Raw genomic sequence first — 23,932 nt, forward strand, 5'->3', positions numbered from 1 at the left:
GAAAGCAACTCCAAGTTGTCAAAAAACAACATCCTAGACATCCCTTCTTAGAAAAGAAGCTGTAATTATGGGAATTAATCAAATTCACTGAAATTTATTGAGTCTTTATGTGCAAGGTAGTATACCATGTGAAATTAATATGATGAACTACTTGCCCCAAGAAGCTGTTAGTGTATCAAGGAAGAAAGACATGTGCTTCCATTACTGAAAGAGACTGTAGCATGCTCTGCCTCAGCCGGGAAGGAGAATAAGCCAACTAAGAGGCTGTTAGGTAAGGGCGATGTGCCACATATTTGCATGGAATTCTCAGGCTAAGTAGAGATTTTTGTCCATTTTGGAAATGAAAAAGATGCTTGAAAGGCTATGAAACTTTCTCAAGGAAATTCAGTTAACAAGTGAGTCAGAGCCGAAACGAGCTCAGGTGTACCCAGCACTGAAACCTGCCTGTGTGTCCAAATGTGGGCTGCTTTAAATCAAGCAGAATATAAACATCTGGGTTCCAAAGAATAATAGAAAGTTCTCAGATCATCTGGGTCCTCAGTGCTTTTGATCACCCTTCACCGTCTTTCCATTCTTCAATGTTTATCACCACTCGCATCTCTTCCCCAAAACCTTCCCACCTTGCTCAGCCAGGAGTGATGTCTTCCTTTCCTAATGCCTGTAGCAGCTGGCCACATTCTAGATGTCCAAACTGAACTGTGGTACCTCTAGTGTCTCTTTCCGAAGCAGTTCTGTGAGGCAACAGATAGTGCAAGGTCTAATGTCAATGAGTTTTACAAGCAAAAAAAGTTAAAATTACATCAATTAATATAGTAATGGGTAAAGATATTGGCATGAAAACAGCAGAGAGTATCAAACCTGGAGAGGCCTGCAGTTGGGAGTAAGAGATGATACAGAAGTGACTGAGTTGATTACTGGTCAACTCAGTGGTGCCAGGCCCCAAAAGAGCTCCCTTCCTGGGGAAATTGAAGAATTATATAGACACTTGATATTCACATCCGATTCGAGATAAAGTGAGTAGGATTTCCCTGAAGGGTTTTTTAACTTTTATTTTAGGTTTGGGGGTACATGTGAAGCAGTACAGGTGTCACGAGGGCTTGTACATATTATTTCATCAATCAGGTATTAAACCCAGTGTCCAATATTTATCTTTTCTGCTCTTCTCCCTCCTCCCACCCTTTCCCTTCAAGTAGACTTCAGTGTCTATTGTTCTCTTGTGTTCCTAAGTTTTTATCATATAGTTCTCACTTATCATATAGTTCTCTCACAAGGGAGAACAGGTGGTATTTAGTTTTCTTTTCCTGTGTTAGTTTGCTAATGGTAATAGCCTCTAGCTCCACTCATGTTCCCCAGAGGAAAGGATCTCATTCTTTTTTATGGGTGCATACTATTCCATGGTTTATATGTACCACATTTTCTTTATCCAACCTGTCATTGATGACATTTAGGTTGATTCCATGTCTTTGCTATTGTAAATTGTGCTACAATGAACATACCCTGCATATATCTTTATGGTAGAATGATTTATATTCCTCTGGGTATATACCCAGTAATGAGATTGCTGGATCAAATGGTAGTTCTGCCTTTAGCTCTTTGAAGAAGAGCTACTGCTTTTTACAATGGTTGAACTAATTTACACTCCCTTTCTCTGCAACCTCACCAGCATCTGTTGTATTTTGACTTTTTAATAATGGCTATTCTGACTGGTGTGAGATTGTATCTCATTGTGATTTGCATTTCTCTACCGATTGTGATATTGAGCTTTTTTCATATGCTTATTGACTGCATGCATGGTGTGTGTTCATGTCCTTGTTCACTTTTCAAACTATACTACAAAGCTATAGTAACCAAAACAGTATGGTACTGGTACAAAAGCAGGCACATAGACCAATAGAACAGAATAGAGAGCCCAGAAATAAGCCTGTACTTCTATGATCATCTGATCTTTGACAAAGCTGACAAAAACAAGCAATGGGGAAAAGACTCCCTATTCACTAAATGGCTAGTGATATGCAGAAGATTGAAACTGGACCACTTCCTTATGCCATACATAAAAATCAATGCAAGATGGAGTAAAGATTTAAATGTAAGACCCAAAATTATGAAAACCCTGGAAGACAACCCAGGCAATACCATCCTGGACTTAGGAAAGGGCAAAGATTTCATGACAAAGACAACAACAGCAATTGAAACAAAAGCAAAAATTGACAAGTGGTATCTAATTAACCTAAAGAGCTTCTGCACAGCAAGAGAAACTATCAACAAACAGGCAACCTACAGAATGGGATCAAATATTTGCGAACTGTGCATCTAACAAAGGTCTAGTATCCAGCATCTATAAGAAACTGAAACAAATTAACAAGAGAAAAACAACCCAGTTAAAGGGTTGGATTTTCCTGAATTAACTCAGATTTAGTTTATTTTTCCCTGTAGAATAGAAACTTAAATATCTATGTATATATATATGTATATATGCACATATATATACACCTACATATATACGTATATATATGTGTATCTATATATATACCTACATATATACGTATATATATATATGTGTATATATATATATACACACACACACACACATATATACAGATATATATACATATATCTTTCTCTCCATCTAGACTCCAAAATCTTTGAGGGAAGGTATTACATTTTGTATTCTTTAGTATGTCCCAGAGTTCCTAGCAGAGTGCATTAATCATACCAGCCTAAGGGCATTCCTTGTGAAATCTCTTTTCTTTCTTCCTCCCCTCCCCCACCTTTTTTTCTTTCTTTCCAGAAACAGATACTTTTTTAGCTCACAGCTAGTGAAAAATATAAAGAAAATGAATTGTAACCTGAGCAGTTTTTGCAAGATTTAAAGCATGTCAGCAAAGAGTAGGAAGAGTTTCCATTTTAGCTTTAAAGATGTCCTGAAACATAGTTTCCAACATTGCTGCAAGATACTGCCTCTAAGTTGGGAGGCAAGAGTATCTCTAAATCTCACAGTATTTCTGCCTAGTTGAGCGTGTTTTCCTGGTTGTCTGAACTAGTTACCTCAAGACTAAGCTGTGTCTGAGTGTTCATGGCATGTGGGACCAAGGGCTTCCTGAGATAGACTCATCGTGGGAGAAGCAATTGGAAAAGCCTGTGAAAGAGGCCTAAAGTCTCCTTTTTATTGATAGGTTGCAGATATTTAATGTATTTCACTCAAGCCCCATTACATATGGATGGCTGTTGATTTCCCATAGTTATTGCAATATTCTCCTATTCTGTAATGAATATTCATGTGATCCCACAATTTAAAAATCTGGGTGAAGCCATAAGAAACTGCAATATAAAGAAAAATAATATGTCTTATGTTTCCTTTTCTTTAGTTTGAAAAACACTGTAATAGTCTTTTTAGAAGAAAGGGAATTTCATTTGCAAAGATTTATGTAAAGAAACGTTATCTGGCTACCTGCCCACACCCTTAGCTGGTGGCGTTATCTCAGTCTACTGTGGTCCCATTCCTGGCTTTTAGGAATTTGATTAAAAAAACTGAAAAGACATCAGTGTAAAAATCCAAAAAAGCCAAACTTTAAGTGTACTGAGTAAACTAGGCAGTATCTTCTGATGCAGATATATGTTTTTCTCATCAAAAAGCTACAGGAAAATCAAAGAAAAAGTTGCTTGTGGATAAAAGTTATTTCTGAATTAATTACATGACTAATAATAAATCTAACATCTTAATATTATTACGATAATAGAGCATTCATTTCTTAAACAATCATTAAACATCTTGGTGTGAACTATCACATTTTAAGCACTTTGCTAGGTCTTAAATAGCAGCATGGAATCAAAAAGTCAAAAGTCAAGTTTACTGTCTCAGAAGTTTCAGGCAATGGGAAAAGTGGCCAGAAAACAGACAGCTATGATATATTCTATAAATGCTTTCAATGAGTCATGGAATTGTTCAGTTTTTGATACACCTTGGAGAGATTTTATTCAAGATGGGGATTAAATGGGGGGAAATTATCAGGGTTTCTACAGTAGGCAACACCAGAGTTACATCATGATCCATGAACCATAAGCAGAAGTCCATGAGGGAGGCAGGAGGGTAATGCAGACAGAAGGGAGGAGTCAGACAGAAACAAGAGCTCAGGCAAAGACCAGGATCAAAGGATACCTTGGGATTTTCAGACAGTAAGTAGTTCAACTGGATTTGCAGATGGTAAATAGTTCAGCTCAGCTAGAGCACAGTCTAAGTCATTCTGAATGTACTGGGTGCAGGAAGATGTGACTGAGTCACATTACAAAAACTATGGTGGACTCATCTCCAAACTATGAAATATTTAAAGCAGAATTAAGAAAATTAAAGAGACAGCTTTCTCTTTTAGAGCCATTTTTCTTTTGCTTTGGGCTTTTGGTCATGATATGTTACATATGTTAAAACACTGATCATTTAAAACTTATACTTTTTTAGTTGTTTTGTTAATTTAAAACTTATACTTTTTTAGTTGTTTTGTTTTTCCTGCAACGTTTCTACTTCAAGTAAGTATTAATATTTGTTGACAGTTACTGGTAATAGCCTTTAATTTACTTTATATCTTCTTTTTCATTATAGCATTGCTATTGTACCTTCTTTTCCATTTTTTACATAATCTTGTTTTGTTAATTAACCAGTTTTGTTAGTCTTTGGTTTTGTTGCTCATCTCTATTTTAGCCTTTTCTATTTAATATTTTGTCTTTATTCTTTCATTCCTCAATGGAATAATATTCCATCTTAAAAATGGATGCAATTCACGTTTGGAACACCATGAATGAATCCAGAGGGCATGCTGAGTGAAATGGGCTGCTAGGTAGAGAAAGACAGATATCACATGATCTCACATAAATGAGAAATTTTAAAAATGAACTCATTTCTTCAGTTTTTATATTTACTTATTTCCTTAGTTCTTAAGATGGATGCTTAGCTATTAACTTTCAATTTTTTAGCATTGTTACAAACGTTTCAGTCTGTAATTGTTAAAACTGTTCTAAAACCTATTTCAGCTATATCCTATGTAATATTTTCACTTTTCCTTCCATTAATTTTTTTAAAATTTCTATTGTAATTTCTTCATAAGCTCGTTTATGGATTAGAAGTTTTCTTAATATTTTGTTTTTGGTTGTTGCTTTGAAAACTACAGTTTTTCTATCTGTGGGTGGTTTTAAAATTGATTCCTCTTAGTTTGAGCTAAATTATGAAATTGAAGGTTTTTGCTACCTATTGTAATGAGACTACCTATTGTAGTCAAGCATTTTCAGGGGAAATTTTATTTTGTAACCCAGTGCTAAGATTTTATACAGGCAATTTTCCATGCTTCCCCCTTGAATGGGGGACACAGATTTGTTTCTTATCATCTTTACATGCAGGAATATTTAAAGTAGTAATTTAATGTGTGGATCATCTGTTAGATTCTTCATTTTGGGAAAGGGCTCTAAGGCAAACATAAGCTTCAGTGCTGTGTTTACTTCTCTGGGTTCTGTTTTCACTAAGATTTTGGCTTCAGAGGAGTCTTTTTATTCATATTGACCAGTAAATGTATTTTGAAGAATGCATTAAAAATATTTTATTGAAGACATTTTAAGTTCTCAGAGTGAATATTGTCAGAATATCTAGCTGTACATATATCCATTAGTGGAACCCACCTTTTAAATTGTAAGTAGCTGATGAAAGTTTTTTGGTTTGATAGAGTTGGCACTGTCAGAGTTCCCATTTTCTTTCACACATTAACATAAGATTAATATGTTATTCATCAGAAAGAATATAACTGCTAACTCCTTTCCCTTACCAGTAGTTACTGACTATTGAAATATCAAACTGATTTGGGAGGCCAAGGTGGATGGATCACCTGAGATCAGGAGATCGAGACCAGCCTGACCAATATGGTGAAACCACATCTCTACTAAAAAAATACAAAAAGTAGCCAGGTGTGGTGTTGTGGGGTTGTAATTCCAGCTGCTTTGGAGGCTGAGGCAAGAGAATCACTTGAAACCTGGAGGTGGAGGTTGCAGTAAGCCAAGATCGCACCATGGCACTCCAACCTGGGAGACAGTGCAAGACTCCATCTAAAAAAAAATCAGGCCAGGCACGGTGGCTCAAGCCTGTAATCCCAGCACTTTGGGAGGCCGAGGCGGGTGGATCACGAGTTCAAGAGATTGAGACCATCCTGGTCGACATGGTGAAACCCTGTCTCTACTAAAAATACAAAAAAATTAGCTGGGCATGGTGGCACGTGCCTGTAATCCCAGCTACTCAGGAGGCTGAGGCAGGAGAATTGCCTGAACCCAGGAGGCGGAGGTTGCAGTGAGCCGAGATCACGCCATTGCACTCCAGCCTGGGTAACAAGAGCAAAACTCCGTCTCAAAAAAAAAAAAAAATCAAACTGAGACTAGACATAAGCAAGAGAAGCAGCATTGCAAGAGATACAGAAGTTGGCTTATACTGAAAGCAGGCAAGAAATAAAACTGACATGGAGCTATTGATGATTATTTACATAAGAAAAAAGTATCTAAGCTGAAGTTATTATCCTTCAGATATTCTAATACTACTTTTCTGCTGGATAAAAATATTCTTGGTGGTCAGCTTTAATCAATGATTTTTAAAAAGACTAAAATAAAGGATGGTGGTTAGGTCTTATTCTAGTGATCTGTCATCCGTGTAGATGTTACATGTGCATTACGATTTGGGATGGGAGTAGTGAGAAGAACCATAGAGACTTTTTATAGTGTAGATGAACCAAAATGCCACACTCTCCTACTGGAAAATTAAAGGCATTCAACTCGGCCATTTGACCCGTGTCATTCCATAGAAAGCATTCAGAGCACTATGATGACATTATTGCTGATACTGTAGAGCCCCAACAAAACTAAAAGAAGAAAAAGAACTGTACTTCTTTAGAATAACAAATTAAATATGTATAAAATATTATCCACCCTACCTTTACTCTTCCACAATTCTGGCTCAAGGGATATTTGGAAATACAGATTTGACAAGTCAAACATAAGTAACCTATTTAGTTTCTTTAGCTGAATATATTTTTGTTGTTGACCTGGAGAGATGGCAGAAAAGGAAAGCAACTATTTAAGAACCCTGTGGGTAGCCTGCTCAGGAAAATGACAAAACAAAATAAATGGCCGTTTTCATATTGCTCCCTAGTGCAGGCAGAAAGGAATGGTGTTATTTCTTGCATCTGACATAAATACTGGATTTCCCGATTGCTGGAGTATATGTGACTGTTTGAGATGCTACGTTTTTATTCCAGTGATTTTAGGGACATTAAGAAAAGAAAATGATGACAGGAGGCACAAAAATCAGTGTTTCAAATAAGCAACTTAGGTTAAAAAAAGAGACATACAGTATATTGCGGGAATTAAAATTGTAATAATCACAGATTTTTTAAAAAAGGTATCACATAGAACTTTCAAACATACTGTATTTTTTCTTATTTTTAAAACAGCAAATATCTGAATCAGTTATGTTGTTAATAGCTAATAACATGACATTTCATTAAGTTACAATTCCCTGTGAAATAGAATATATTTGCAGACAGCAACAATAGAAAATAGAATAGTCAACGTATTATAAGGTGATTTCCTTTCTGTGGAAATCCAGTGGCATGAATTATATTGTAGCAGTTTATATTTTCCTTGGTTAGAGGATTTTGAGCTTGGCTGTTGCTAAGATATTAAGGACTCTAATAATTATAGGTATTATTAAGCTCAAGGAAAATACTAGGTCTTGTATTTTCAGAAGAAAATTTTTGTCATCTGGTTTATCTGATTTGCTTACACAAATATTGATAAAATCTAATTCATCAGTGAATAACTCTTATGATTCACACACAAAATACATCTTGAAGCCAAATGAAAAAGGTTAGAAGAGAACACTAAACAGAGAATCTAATAGCTGTGCAGTCTCCCTATTTTCAGAATTTCTCGGGAGCTGACCTTTTTAACTGTGAACCAAGGAATTTCGATCAAATGCCTAACTTAGTCTAAACTTTATAAAGATTAAGAAGTATATTATTAGCAGGATGATTTAGGTGCGAAAGATAGAAACCCAACTCAATCTGTGTGTGTGTGTGTGTGTGTGTGTGTGTGTGTGTGTGTGTGTGTGTTTGTTTTTTAACTGTAAAGGGAATTTACTGTTTAATGTGGCTGAAGATCTGGAGGTTGACCAGCTCCAGGTGTGGTTGAGTCCAAGGGTTTGACTGATTACCTCAATCCTCAACTTTTCTTTGTCCATTTCTTGCCTTGATAATGCTTTGCTTTGCTTAGATCAGCTGGTCTCATTCAGTAATTATGAGTTACTTATAATTCCAGACTTACTTATTCTGCACTTAACAGTGCCAGAGAAAGAGAACATCTTCTTTCTAATTAGTTCCAACAAAACCCTTTGCCTCACTTGGGTCATGTGCCTCTCCCGGTTCTATGGATATAGATGCAGAATTCTCTAATTGGTCAGTCATGGGTTATGTCTCTATCCTTATGTTGAAAGGAGGGGCTGATACAGTGGCCTAAGTGTATAATCCCAGCACTTTGGGAGGCCGAGGGAGGCAGATCACTTCAGGTCAGGAGTTAGAGGCCAGCCTGGCCAAGGTGGCAAAACCCCATATCTACTAAAAATACAAAAATTAGCCATATGTGGGGGCGCATGTCTGTAATCCCAGCTACTTGGGAGGCTGAGGCAGGAGAATCACTTGAACCTGGGACGTAGAGGTAGCTGTGATCCAAGATTGTACCACTGCAGTCCAGCTGGGTCTGGTCATGACCCTGTCTCAAAAAAGTAAGGGGAGGAACCAGATGAACAGGATTGTAAGGATCCCATAAAAGTAAATTAAGATTTTGCTATTTGAAATGGTGCAAAACAAAACAAAACACACACACACACACACACACACAGAGAGAGAGAGAGAGAGAGAGAGAGAGAGAGAGAGAAAGAGAAAGAGAGAAAGAGAGACAGAGACAGAGAGAGGGAGAGAGAAAGAGAGAGAGGGAGAGAGAGAGAGAGAGGGAACATATTTGGCAAGCAAGAGTAACAAATACTCAGCACAGGAATCTTCCCTGTTTGATAGAAAAATTAGTCGTATGAATTTCTTTAGATTTTCTTGATATTTAAAGTGGATTTGCAATGTTTTTATAACCGAATATCATTTAAAAACCAGAAAATAAGTATAGAAGAAATAACATATTTGAAAGTCAGCATTTTGCAACCTTCAGTGTCATAATTTATTCAAAGAGAATTGTCAGCTTAAGCTAAAAGAAATTTAACAAATGTCACGTGGAATTTTAACTGGATCTTGGATTAAAAAAGAAAGAAACTACTTAAAATCCCTTTTGGGATAATAGGGGGAAATTTAATATGGACTATGCATTAATGATATTAGTACATTTGTTTGATAATATTGTGAGTATGTGGGCACATGTCTCTAGTCTTAGAATATCTGTGCCGAAGCATTTGGGGGTGGGGGTTGTGGTATCTGCAGTTTACTTAGAATGTTTCAGCAAGATAATAAACACACATATATGCATGTCTGTATATGTACACATATTTGTATTTACATCTATATCTTTCCATTGGAGAGAGAAAAAAATCCTAACTAGTATTGTATTTTCTTGAGCAACAATTTGGAATTGAATATGTAATTTCCTCAGTGTCCTCAATAAATGCATGAATCAGCCTTTGGGACACTATTATTAATCACATCACTCCAGCCTTTTTATCCTTTTCCATTCCTCAACTCTATGCTTTTCCCTCATCCAGAGAAAAATAAATGGTGCTGAGACATCACTGTTCAAATGTGAAGACTTCCTGTTGTCAGTTCCTACCCTTATCTTAGCTGTGCCAGTTACTGTTAATAAATAGCCAGTTATTTGCAGCTTCTATTTCTCTCTTCTGGAACCCATGAATGGTGGCAGTTTTGTACCCCTACAATCAGTGAAATTTGGAGTGATCCCCTTAGCTGTTCCGTAATACTAAGAGTTATAATTTGGGGGACATTTACTGTATGACAGCATAATGTTAAAGGAAGTAATATTCCCAGGAAACCTATGATTAAATAAAATTGTTACCCTTGTTGCTACCCTAGAAAAACCATCACCATCTCTTGCCTGAGTTACTACTGTAAGTCCCAACAGCTTCCAATACCGTTCCTATGTAAACCCTTTCCACAGTAGCTAGAAGCACATCGCCATAGATCAGGGACAGGAATTTTTGCCTATAGTTACAAAATCTTCAGCTTAGATCAATTCCTGGTATATTGATGGTTCCAAATAAATATTGCTTGATGGAATGGGTGCCACTTATTTCCTGAGAATACTTTACTGGCTTATCTTTTTATTCAATATGCAAAGGCCCTTACCATGGCTCACAGGGCCTTCCATGGACTTTCCCATGATGACCTTTCTTACCGCCTATAGCACATTCTCCTTTATTCATGCTAGCCCCCCGTCTTCAGGCATGCTAAGTTTAGCCCTGCCTCCAGGCTTTTTGCTCTTTTTGTGTGTTTTTTCCTTATCCTGGAATCTTCTGCCACTAGATCCTTCCTTGGTTTGCTCTGTCTTTTCATGCACATCTCAAGTCAAATGTTTCTTCCTTAGATGGGTTTTCCTAGACTGCCGCCCGATTTTAATTAATCCCCTTAGCCAGGCACTGTTGATCACGTCACCTCAATTTTTCTTCACAGGCCTAAACATTATCTAAAATTACCTTTTTTATTAATTAGTCTATTTTCTGTTTTCTACCACTAGAATGCAATCTCCACATGTCTAAGGACTTTATAAATAAAAATTTATCACGGAATTTATAGCTCTTAGGGTAGTGCTAGTAGGTAGATCTACAATGAATGCTTTTTTTGTGAATGAATGAGGAAATGGAGGCTTAAAGAAGTAAATAGCATGTATATTTCTGATAATGTGAAGCTAACTATATAAGTTCATGTATTTCTGAACTTGTAAATATTCATTTTATGTTTAAGCAGGGTCTTATGTTCCATCCAAGGACAAAATTGGGGACATTCTTATCTTGGTATTTGATATCGTTGGGATATTTGTCCTTTCCAAATCTCACATTAAAATTTGATCCCAAAGTTGGAGGTGGGGCCCACTGGGAGAAATTTGGGTCATGTGGGCAGACCTGTCATGGAATGAAAGCTGATTGCTAAAAAGAGTCTGGCACCTCCCTTCTCTCTCTCTCTTCTCCTCTCTTGCCATGTAATACCAATCCCTCCTCACCTGCTGTGAGTGGAAGCTTCCTGAAGACCTCACCAGAAGCAGATTCTGGTGCCATACTACTATAGTCTGCAGAACTCTGAGCCTCTTTTCTTTATAAATTACCCATACCTTTATGCTAAAGGTATTCCTTTATAGCAATACAAACAGATTAAGACAGTATTTTGCTCACTTTTCTCTGATTCTTTGTTGTAATACACCATGCGCTCAGTTATAGACTCAGGTAGAAAAATGGTACAGTAAAATATTCTTAGCTTGTTTCCATTGAACTACTACATTTTAAAAATCTTTTCTGATCTTTCAGGCCAACCTGTCTATACTATCTTGTGTTTTGTCTTAGAAGCAATGAGAATATGGAAAGAGGAACTGAGAAAATTTACTCAGAGTCATAGATAACCTTCAACAAAACTCTTTGTAGAGATGAACCAAGCAATTCCCATAAAAATTCTGTCAGTTACATGTGCTCGAATTATTTCTTCTTCTTGTAAATTCAGTTACACGAAATTATGTCAGTGTGCTTTAAAACAAGGGGGAGTTTGGTTATTTTTCTCAAACAAATAAAGTAGAATATATTTGGCAACGATATATATGTTAAAAGTCTTCACATTTATACATGATTTTAAGTATTACAAAGTACATTTGCCTGTATTCTTTTGTATTCATTTTTAAAACAGTCCACAGAGGTAAGCACGTGATAAATACTCTTTTTTAGCAAATGAGGGCATTTAGGCTCAGGGTGGTGAGAAAGCCATATTAGGAACAACATCTCTGTAACAATAGACAAACTAGAACAGTCAGAGCTGGAAATTAAGTCTTTTGATTTCTCATCCAGTACTGTTCTTTTTTTTGTGAGACAAATACAGATAATAGTATCAATAGGTAAATGTTAGAAAAATAGTATAGCAAATAAAAATATTCTGAAACTAAAAGAACAAAAACCTGGAACTTTCAGACGGTGTGTGGTATCAATATTTTGAATGAGTTGTAAAAAGAATGAGTTGTCATTGTTTTAAACCTCGAAAGTGAACAATGGAAATTGCCAAATTAGTCGTTTTAAAAGAAGCCATTAAGAAAGCATGCTTATTAGATAAAAGGCTTATATTCAAATCTCACCTTCAACATTTATAAAAACCATACCCTTCTTGAACATCAGCTAAAGTACCTTTATTTTTTGCTTGGCTGAAACTGTAATTTAGACTTATGTGATAATTGAGACTGAAAAGAAGCAAACTGTACTCAGTTTGAGTCTTCCTTCAAATGACATTTGTGGATAAAAACTTAAAAATTTAGGTAATTATGATATAATTTTTATTTTATAATGTTCAAGTTTTGATAAAGATAATGCTTATAAACATGAATTTATAAATCAGGGTTCCATTAGAAAACAGGTGGTATACTCAAATTGCAATTATTCAGAGGGGTTTATTTTCAGTGGTGTGGGGAGGATACAGGGTAGCTTCCCCCAGTGCCTGTATAGCATTCTTTGTTAGTGGAACCAAACCAGAAGCCAGGAGACAAGGTCAACCTCCAAGGGCAAGGGCAGGCTATAGAAAGGTGGAAATAGATCTGGAGATGCAAAATGAATGTATTCCGCAGAGTGATCTGAGGAGGGCATGGTGATGGTGAACACATGGAGTGTTTGCTGTCTTGTCCATCCCTGTATTTAGAACTTTACATCGTTGATTCAGTTCTCACAGGAACACTGTGAAGCGAGTAGTATTCTCCCCATTACACAGGTGAAGAAACTGAAACCCAGAGATTACTTGTAATACAGTATAGTATATTTCTTAAAGATGTATTTGTAGTTATCCTTGGGAACAGACAGCCCATAGGGAAAGAGGAAAATAATGTCAGTTTATACAGGAAGAATTTTCCACAGAATATTATGATTATTTCTCTTGGAAATAACCAAAGAATAATGCTGATCTATTTATAGTTAGGTGTATATTTTGATTTGAAATATGTAATAAAGTAGAGGTAACTTTAGCTGGCTAGATCTTTTTTGATTTCAAAATTTACCAAATATAGTCTTTTTAGAGAAAAATTAAGAAGGTAAACCAAAAGTGATTAGTCTTTGACTCCACTGTCAATCTTTTGACTAAACTTTGGAAGAAAATAAGCCAAGGAGACATAACTGTTGGATATAGCAACTTTGGAGAAACTGCACCGGAAACAAGTTAACCCCACTCGCTAATACTTGAGACCCTGACACACAACCCTATTACACCATCTGTAAAAGGACGAGCTGCATAGTGAAACTATTGTCTGGCCAAGACCGTGGGTGTGAAGATGGACGGGGGAAATGGGGATGTGTTTTCATTTTCTTCTTTGTTTGCAGTTTTCAACAAAAACACTTTTCCCATCTATTTTATAGGTGTCTACTGTAAACATGGCTGAAATTGACCCTCCCTGTAGGGCTGGAGATCCTGGCAAGTTAGCACAGAAACCTTCCTGTGGTACTTTCCCAGGGCCATGAGAGGACACTGAAAATGGATCCTGTAACTAGATGTGCTTTCAAAGTCCACCTTCCTACGCTTTGCCCATTACCTCTCTTGACCTTCTCTCTGTGTCTACATAATAGGCATAATCACTTGGAAAGAAAAGATACAATTGGCACATTGGTAGTTTGCATAAATTAATATATGGTCACCCCCTTAGTTTTTATATTCTACCGCATTCCAACAGGACACAAAATGGATGCCCCAGACTGCTCCAGAGGGCACAGACCTTCATGACCTGTTTAGAAAGAAGTGATGTAAACAATTTTTACTTGACAGGTAGCATTGAATCATATCTTAGGAGACTGTATTAGAATCCTCTTTAAAGTCTCAACGAGTTGCTAATATAAATGTAGTAATATCAGATTTACCAGAAAATATGACCAATGAAGATAGACCCAGCTCCCTCTAGTATGATTCTCAAGGATTATAAAGATTCATGATTCAAAACTGACAGAATTAGATGAACTTTGTCTATACCCATTCCAGTCCAGCTTCTGTCTCTGTATGTTTTGCTTTACCTTTCTACAAAATGGGCATTCTTTGAGGATTTTTAAAAGATTGATGAAGTAATTTCTACAAAGTGCTTCTAAATCCCCAAAGATGCTTGCAATACACTCATTGTAGGTATTTTTCTGTGGTTTATTTTACCAGCTGAAATTTGCAGGCCATATTGCCACATAAGTATTTGTTCTAGTTCAGTGCTTGAGAGGTGGAATAGTGTTTCTTGCATGCCATTTTATTGATAGAACGCTTTGGTTGAACTCCATGGGGAAATATAGACCATGAAAGAAATGATTTGATTGCTGGAATTATACTTTAGGGATGGATCTGCACCACTTCAAGGACCTGTTAGATGTTACCAGACAACACAGCCAACTTCCCTCACTTAAACTAAGAGTCTGGACTCTAGCAATACCCATCAAATCTTATCCTTTTTGTCTTTCTCCACTTTTGAGATTTAAAGTGTTGCATTTGCTATTGACTGCTTTGAATTCTTAAAGATGTTAATATTGACAATGCTGTCCTAAGCCATTTCTATAGACGATGTCTGTTTCTTTTATAGTATTCGCTCAACAAATCTTCCTGGATTAAAAACAAATCACAACTCACTGATGAATGGAAAAGAATAGCTGATAATTCTATTTTCCTCATTGCTTATGGGCTGTGTCAGGAAGCATTACCTGTAGAATAAGCTTTCTTTCTGGCGGTTTATCTTCACATTTTAGTATCCCAGCCTGTGATTATGGATCAGAGTTTGAAAAAAAAGTTTGTGATTTGCTCTGAAAAAGATTGCATGAAGCGCATCAGTGCTTTCCCAGCTGAAAACATCTGTCAGGAGGCACAAACTGAGCTTCTCACTGTTGGTTTCCTGAGTGCCAGACAGAGTTTATTATTTAACTGATGACTGGGAGAAATGGGCTCCAGCAACAATCTGGCCACAAACTGAAGAACTTTTTTATATTTGTTCTTTAAAGTACCTTGAGTGGAAGGGTTTTGGAATAAAATATTGATTTGTAGCCCTTGCTGGATAGGAGTATTTGTAGAAATACACACACACACACACACACACACACACACACACACACACACATATGTATGTATTCCTACATTCCTATATTAGAGAAACATATATTATAGAAATAGGCTAGGTGTGGTGGCTCACGCCTGTAATCCAGCACTTTGGGAGGCCCAGGTGTTTAGGTCACCTGAGGTCAGAAGTTCAAGACCAGCCTGGCCAAATGACGAAACCCCGTCTCTACTAAAAATACAAAAATTAACCAAGTGTGGTGGTGGACACCCATAATCCCAGCTACTTGGGAGGCTGAGGCAGGAGAATTGCTTGAACTCGGGTGGCGGAGGTTGTGGTGAGCTGAGATCATGCCACTGCACTCCAGACTCCAGCCTGGGCAACACAGTGAGACGCCATCTCAATATATATATATATTATAGAAATATATATATTTTTAAAAATATATGAGATAATTTTAAGTTAGCAAAGATAAAAGAAAAATTCTTTATTGATAGAACGCTTTGGTTGAACTCCATGGGGAATTGCTTTAGGAGTTTTGTGAGAGAGCAAGAGAGAGAGAGAGAGAGGAGGGACAGAGTAAGAGAGAGAGAGAGAGAAACTGCTTATATTGAGATCAAATTTAATAAAATTACAGTTAATAAATATGCCAGTAAATCAGAATAAACCACAGTAGACTCTGAAATTCTAACTTATTCACCAGTAGTTTTCATTTCTTGATTCAACTTTATTTTTTAGTAACAACTAGTTTGAAACAGTCTCTATGCTATTCTGAAATAAATTATCATAATAATATAACATATTTCAGCAAAAATAAGATACCCCTAACTGTAATAAAATTAAAAGTGAAAGTAATTTAAACTAAAAATAATAACTAGCATATTATTTATTTATTTGATATTTAAATGCTCAGGTAGGATCACATTAGAAGATATCTTGAAACAGTCAGCTGCTTGTACCTGTAATTAATCTTAGAATCACTGAATGCCACAGCGACACATGTATGCTAACAGATTCCTTGTATAGACGAATGGAGTACCATGAGCCAGGTCTCACTCAAAGATGCAGCTTTTCCAAAGGAGCAGCTCTTGATACATTCCTGAAGATAACAAGGTAGAAATTTTCTCTTGATTTACAGGGTATTTGTAGTCCTGTAAAGTGCAGTGTGTATTGAAACTTTGCAAAGATGCTTTATGCCTATGCAAGTTGGAGTTAGATTCTGGGGTTTGTTAAATTATAAGCAGGTTTTTCCCTTATGACTGTTTAGGGTTTCTAAAAGCCATATGGGGTGACTTACTATTCTTCCTTGAATGGGATTTTATGGTGAATTTCAGAAAAGTAAGTTTCTCTAGCTCTTGCTGATTAAATGCTAGTAGAATTCCATCTTACCATAAAAACTCTGTGAACAAAACATTCTCCAAAGAATTCAGCAAGTGCACTCTAGGGGGCAGCAGGGCTATTGTTGAGACCACTGAAATGCACTATGTACACTGCCTAAAGGTCTCATCTGACTGATGTTATATATATGTGAATCTTGTGTTTTTATCTTTTGGGCATCTGATAGGGTGGTTAGCTAGAAGTCCAGTTATGCTATTACATGCTCAGCCAAGGAGCGTCTTTTTTAAAGCTTTACAGGAAGCTTTTTATTTTATTTAAAAATAAAAAGCTTTTTATTTAAAGTAGCATCTCATAGAGATTGATTGTTTAGAGGCAAAGGTGAATGATGGAAGAAATGTGATGCTGATTTCATTCCTTTCCTTTCAAGATTAGAATGCAGTGACCAATAAAGATACTCTAGAATAAAAAAATACCTGTTTTTCTGTCTAAGATGCTTTTGTGATACTTCAAATATTCATACCGGTGGTCTCTTCTTGACTCTATGCTTGCTTGCTGACAATGAAACTAAAAATAGATTTTACTCCAGGCGTTTTTTTTTTCCTTTAAGCCATAATACACAGGGAGAGAATGACAGATATTTTTCTTCGGTTACTTAGATTTTGGGTCTTTTTTTATTCTGTCCTAACCATTTACCAGCAAATAGGTTCAATATAAATTAAAATGGTGAAAACTAAGCAAGTTGGGTGTTCATCCTTGTCATCTTTTTTGAACATGATATACCGTTCACATTTTCTTATGACTAGATTTCTTTAATAGTAAAATATTTAATTTACCTACCAAGTCTCGAAATGTATAATTTAGGATTTGTCAAGAAGCATTCTTTAACATTGTGCGTGGCTATGTGTTTTAACCTTTCTTTGAGAATTTCAACTTCACATTGGTGGTTAGAAAAGGCACTATAAGCAGTTTAATTTTCGGAAGAAAGCTAATTTCAACAGTTAGAAGTAGTCTGAATATCTGAAACCAAGTCAAGGGTATACAGACTGGAGATTTTATCCCAACTCCCTGAAGTTCTTGATGTGGATTAAATGTTTAAAGGATAAAATAGAAGAAAATTTTCTCAACCTGGAGAAAATGTTGACATAAATGTTTTCTACTCAAATATATCTCTTCATGCCAATGACAGGTAATTTTCACAGGTGGAAAATTGCCATTCTCTTTTTTTCCTATATAATATCCCTTTGAAAAATAGTTTTTAGTTTGAAAAATGGATATTTTTCTGCAGTAGGAATAAGACTGCAACCGATTCAAGCAACTTACTTCAAGGTTGGGTTGAATTTGGGAAAAGTGTACATTTGCAGTGGTTAATAAAAAGAACATCTTTCTTTTTTAAAATAAATTTGTAAAAAGTGGCCAGGTGTGGTGGCTCATTCCCGTAATCTCAACACTTTGGGAGGTCTTGGCGGGAGGATTGCTTGAGCCCAGGAGTTCAAGACCAGCCTAGGCAGCAGGGCAAGACCTCATCTCTACAAAAAAGTTAAAAAAGAATAGCTGCGTGTGGTAGTATGCACCTGTGGTCCCAGTTACTCTGGAGGCTGAGGTGGGAGGATTACATGACCCTAGGAGTTTGAGGCTGCGGCGAGTCGTGATCATGCCATTGTACTCCAGCCTAGGTGACAGAGTGAGACACCGTCTTAAAAACAAACAACCAAAATTCACATAGGTAATGTGTAAAACCAATTTAAATCATTAAACTTTCAAATGATAAAAATGAATAAATAAATCAGTTACCATTGAAAAAAGATAAGATTAGACTAAGAAGGAAATAAAGAACCAATACCCCCAATTCTTTATTTAGACAATAGACTACATTCTATGCTAAGTCCTAATTCTATCCAAGTTTCCTTTCTTCCATAGTGTTTTAAAAAAAATAACAACTATAAGCAATGAAGTGATACTAAGCTTCTAGCAGCTATTTTCTTAAGAATGATCAAGCTACAGATTTCTCAATGATAATAATGGAAATGCATGGAGAAGTCAAAAACAAGTGAATTATTTTTTAATTAAAAAACATTTGCCAATGACGGGATTTTAAAAGTATGTCTACAAGTCCTTTGTTAACTGTCCCTTCAAAAGATGGAGTGTCCCTTGAGTACAGGCTGGAGCTAATGATGCTTTTAATGAATAGAATAAAGTAAAAGTTACGAAGTACAGAGATTGATGTGCAGGAAAAAATTGCATTGTAGAAAAATATAAAGCAGAATGTATGATACAGAAAAAAAATCACAGTGGTTTCTATCTCGATTGCTCTTTGCTCTTTATGTTGGATTACCTTCTCTGGGGAAAGCCAACTGCCTTGTAGTGAGATTACTCAAGCAGCCCTATGAAGTTCATATAGTCAGGAACTGAGGCCTCCTATCAACAGTCTGAGCCAGTCATCTTAGAAGCAAATCATCCATCCAAGGGCAAGTCTTTAGATGATTGCCATCGTAGATCCAACTCCAAACTCATGAGAGACCCTGAACCAAACTATTGGACTAGGCCCCTCCCAAATTCCTGGCCCATTAAAAGCCATTAGATAATAAGTACTTGTTGTTTTAAGACACCAATTTTAAAGTATTTTTTTTTACACAGCAATAAATAACACATCAATGATGGACCTTTCATAGTCATTTACATTTAGAGCATTTTCTATTTCAACATATTGCAAATTCAAATAATTCAGTAGCTTCTTAACATCTCAAGTAAGGTATCTGGAGAGGTGTATTAGTCAGTTATCTCATTGCTATAAAGAAATACCTGAGACAGAGAAATACCTGAAACTGGATAATTTATAAACAAGAGGTTTAATTGTCTCACAGTTCTGCAGGCAGTATAGGGAGCATAGTGGCTTCTGAGAAGGCCTCACCTCAGGAAACTTCTGATTTTTTTTTTTTTTTTGAGACAGAGTCTTGCTCTGTCACCAGGCTGAAGTGCGGTGGCACGATCTTGGCTTACTGCAACATCTGCCTCCCAGGTTCAAGTGATTCTCCTGCCTCAGCCTCCGGAATAGCTGGCAGGCAAGTGCCACCACGCTGGGCTAATTTTTGTATTTTTAGTAGAGGCAGGATTTCACCGTGCTGGCCAGGGTGTTCTCAATCTGTTGACTTCGTGATTCGCCCACCTCCAACTCCCAAAGTAGGAAACTCAATTATAGCAGAAGGCTAAGGGGGAGCAGGCATGTCTTACATGGCAGGAGGAAGAGAGAGAGGAGGTACCACACACTTCTGAACAAACAGATCTCACCAGAACTCACGATTGCAACCAAAGGTGACGGTGCTAAACTATTCCCAAGAACCCTGGACCCAGGGACCAGTCACCTCCCACCAGACCTCACCTTCAACACGGGGATTACAGTTCAACATGAAGTGTGGTGGGGACACGGATCCAAATCATACCAAGAAGTAATACCATAATTTGATTAGTGTTTCTCTTTATACATGTTCCAGTTTTTCAATTGATATAGCACTCTTACCACGTGTTATGAGAAATAAAGTTAAAATTCTAAGCCCCCCAGAGTAACCTTAAAAACTGAGTTTCCAACCAGCATTAATGTTAAAATAGAGACTGTAAAATTGACAGAATTGACTCTTTATGGCAATAAGATACTAAATGATAAAGAAGACCTAAGGCCATGCCAGGCAAGGGTTAAGTCATGCACCCCCCACACTTAAAGAATAAACTGTTTTTATTGCTGCATATTGTTACTCTCTAGCAGTTAAAGAAGCACTGTCCTAAAGATAAGTAATACTGAAACATTGTAGCTCATCCAGCATCAAACGCTGGCTTACAGCTTCCCTGGTCCACAAGCCATGACTGTAGCTTTGACTGGACAAGAGGCTGGTTTCTGTAACTTTTTCCTCCCAAGAGACCATGACCATGGATGGCTGTTGGCCAGTTTACAGAGGCTGTGCACTGTTTTCTTGTCTCTGCTATACCTTTTTACATGTAGATAATTGTAATGCATTTGAATTTTAAGTCTCCACCCCACAATGAACATAGGACACATGTAAGATGTATGTTGGCTTATCATGCATATGCATGACTGACCCATCCTGCTTCATGAACATTCTTAGCTCTTCCAGTAACCTGTTGAATAGGTATGTTTAGCTGTTCTCCACTTTGAAGGAGGATGGGTTACACCTACTGCAACCCATCCTCCTTCAAAGTGCCTGCTTCTGGGATCTACCAAAAGCTATGCTCTCAGCCTGTCAGGAGAGCCGCTTTGCAGTCCATAATCCTTCATAAGAAATAAAGTCTCCTTTCCAAATTTATAGATCTCAGGATCATAGATCTCAGATATGTATTAATCAATTTTAATTGCCTGTTAATCAGTTATGTCCCCAATAAACAGAGAAATACAAATGAAAATGTGGTGAATGCTTTGCCCCAGTTGATGATGCTTTCAGGTTTATCCATAGGTTTCTGTGATTGCTTTACATACATAAAAGCTATTACAGACATAATAGCTTTGTCATTCTTCTTATAATCTAATAACAATTGATGAGATGCCAAGGTGATAATTGGAAGTAAACTCCAGGGATAAGCGTAGCATCTCTAGAACTGGGCTGTTCGGGTTCAAATTCTGGCTTCACTACTTAGCAGCTCTGTGACCTTGGATGAGATATTGTCATCTCTGTGTCACATCTTTCTTGATGAAACAGGAATAATAATAGTGTATTCTTCATATGGGTTTCAGCTGATTGGTTTAACATCTTAAAATCAATCAATGTAATGATCGCGTTAACAAAATGAAGGAGAAAATTATATAATTTATCTTAATACATGCAGAAAAAGCACTTGATAAACGTAAAAATAACAAAAAGTTCTTAACTAGAAATAGAAGGGAAGAGAGTCTCTTTGACTTGTAAAAAGGGCATGTATGAAACATTTTTTAAAAGCTTCTATCGTCTTAGATGTTAAAAACGTTCTGAGTTTGGAGACATCTTTTTACAAATAAATTTAGTCTTCTCACATTGTGTTGCTGGTACTAGAAATGTAATGAATTTTTATATTGCTGGTTTTAAAGCAACTTTCTTTAATTCTCTCACTAATTCTAGTAATTTATCTTTATTTTATATGTTGACATGGGTGATACGGTGTTTCCATAGAGGGAAAAAAGAGGTGATGGAACGCACATCTTAAATACCTACTTACAAGAGGCATACATCACTTCTGCTCACATTTATTGGCCAAAAGCAAGTTATGAACAAAGCTTGCTCTCCATGAAGCAGGAAAGTATAATTATCCCAGAAGGAAAGGCAGATAATATTTGGAATTATACAGTCCATTGCACAGATTTTTATATTGTGACGTTTGTAAACAAGGCAGAGAATCTTAACTAAAAGTGAATTCTTCATGCTTAAATTGCACCGGGAATGGAGAGCTTATTAGTGAGTGTGATAATTTGATCTGTATCTTTTCAATCTCAAGCAGAAAATCATTGTTAACCAGAAACTGCTCTTTGACAAGTTAGGCCTTTGTGTCCAAGATATTCTGAATATGAAAAATTGCATGAGTTTATGCAACAAACTAAAATGTCATGAATGGTTGTATAATGTTTTAAAGTTTACTGAGATACTTTTATGTTTATTATTCCATTGAAAAAAGTGATGAAATAGAGTTGGAAATTTTAATTGCTTGTTACTCTGTTTCTCCATAAACAGAAAAATACAAATGAAAATGTGGTCAATGCTTTGTTCATTTTTCCATCCTTAAAGTCTAACACAATATCTGACACAAAGAGGGACTCATTTATTGAATGAAATAAGATTTAATTACTTGTTCAAGGTCATGGTGCTAACAATGTTCTCTTATACTATTGCTAGCCTAGTAGCACCTGTCTATCTGTGAGTAGAGAAACTAGAAGAACAGGGAAGAATGATGTAAATATGTTTGTATTTTCTCTGAAACTGACCAACCTTTCCACTTTGCACATGCTGGCATGTAATTAGATGAAGAAGATAAAGCATGGGTCACTAGGATGGCAACTGCTGAAAAGTCCCTGCTCATAAAACACCATCAAAAGTGTCCATCTGTTCCATATTTAGATACACATTTTTCAAAATTAATGTATTTAGACCCATTTAAGTGAGGAACATATGTTCAGAAAGGTATCAGAGAGTGCTTCTGAAGGCTGAGGAAACCTAAGATCTAAGAGACGATTGATAGCTAACATTTCTTTATTCTAGAAACATTTAAGCTGGCAGAACAGTTCTCAGGGGGGAAGGTCTCCAGTGTTGTCTAAAGTGGGTAAACCTAATCTGCATAATTTCATTTTCGAGGGCCTCTAAACACGGGCAGTATTTCTTTTTTATCGTCGATAAGTGGATACTAGAATTTAAATGATTTTCCTAGATCAGACTGATGTTCTACTTTCAAAAGAGCTTTATCACCACTAAGCAAAATAAAACACTTTTTCAATGGGCTCCTGTATCATGTTTTCAATTTCTTTACTTTAATGTCCCCACTGTTACTTTCTGTATTAGCTCTCTATGACAAGTCAGTCAATACTGCTATGGAGATCTAGGAGCTCTGAGTGATAGAATCACAAATAATAGGCTCAGTCTTTATCCTCCTGGATAACAATTTAGACATTATATAAGATAACATAGGAAGTGATTATTAATGAACCAATTATAAATCACTGAATTAGCGCCTGTTTTTGAATACAGCTCTGGGTCAGCCTATTGTGGGAAACACAAAGAATTGAATCCATAGCCTTTGTTTGCTGGAAAATAATAATAAAAAGCATGAAATGGTAACTGTATTAAAACATAAAATTCAATACAATAATTAATTAAAATACATTGTATTGTCAAATATATAATTTTATTGTATAATAATTATATAATATATAAAGGTATACTACATATAGTATATATTACAAAAATAACATGTATAATCTTATTGCTAAGTGATAGATATGTATTTTAGATAGTGTAAATTATAGAAGAGGCAGAACTCTGAGCTGCAATGAACCCGAAATTCCATGAAGGAGAAAAAGACTTTTGATGTTCCTTGAAGGAAGAATTAGGGCTCAATAATTATTTAGTAAGGTAGAGAGATAAATAGTGTGTGTATAAATGCATCTTGAGGGAATAGAGTGTAATCCCAAAGCAGACTGAAGTTTCTGAAGAAAAAGAGGGGAAGGTATAAAAGCAGTAAGAGAAGAAATATATTAAGAACAAGGAACAGAAAACAGTGTGTTAGTCCATGTTTCTTTGAGAAAGAATTGGGGTTAAAGCTTTTTTCAAACGTCATCACCGTAGGTTAGAAATCA

This window comes from Callithrix jacchus, chromosome 14, assembly GCF_049354715.1.
Source record: "Callithrix jacchus isolate 240 chromosome 14, calJac240_pri, whole genome shotgun sequence".
Lineage (NCBI taxonomy): Eukaryota > Metazoa > Chordata > Mammalia > Primates > Cebidae > Callithrix > Callithrix jacchus.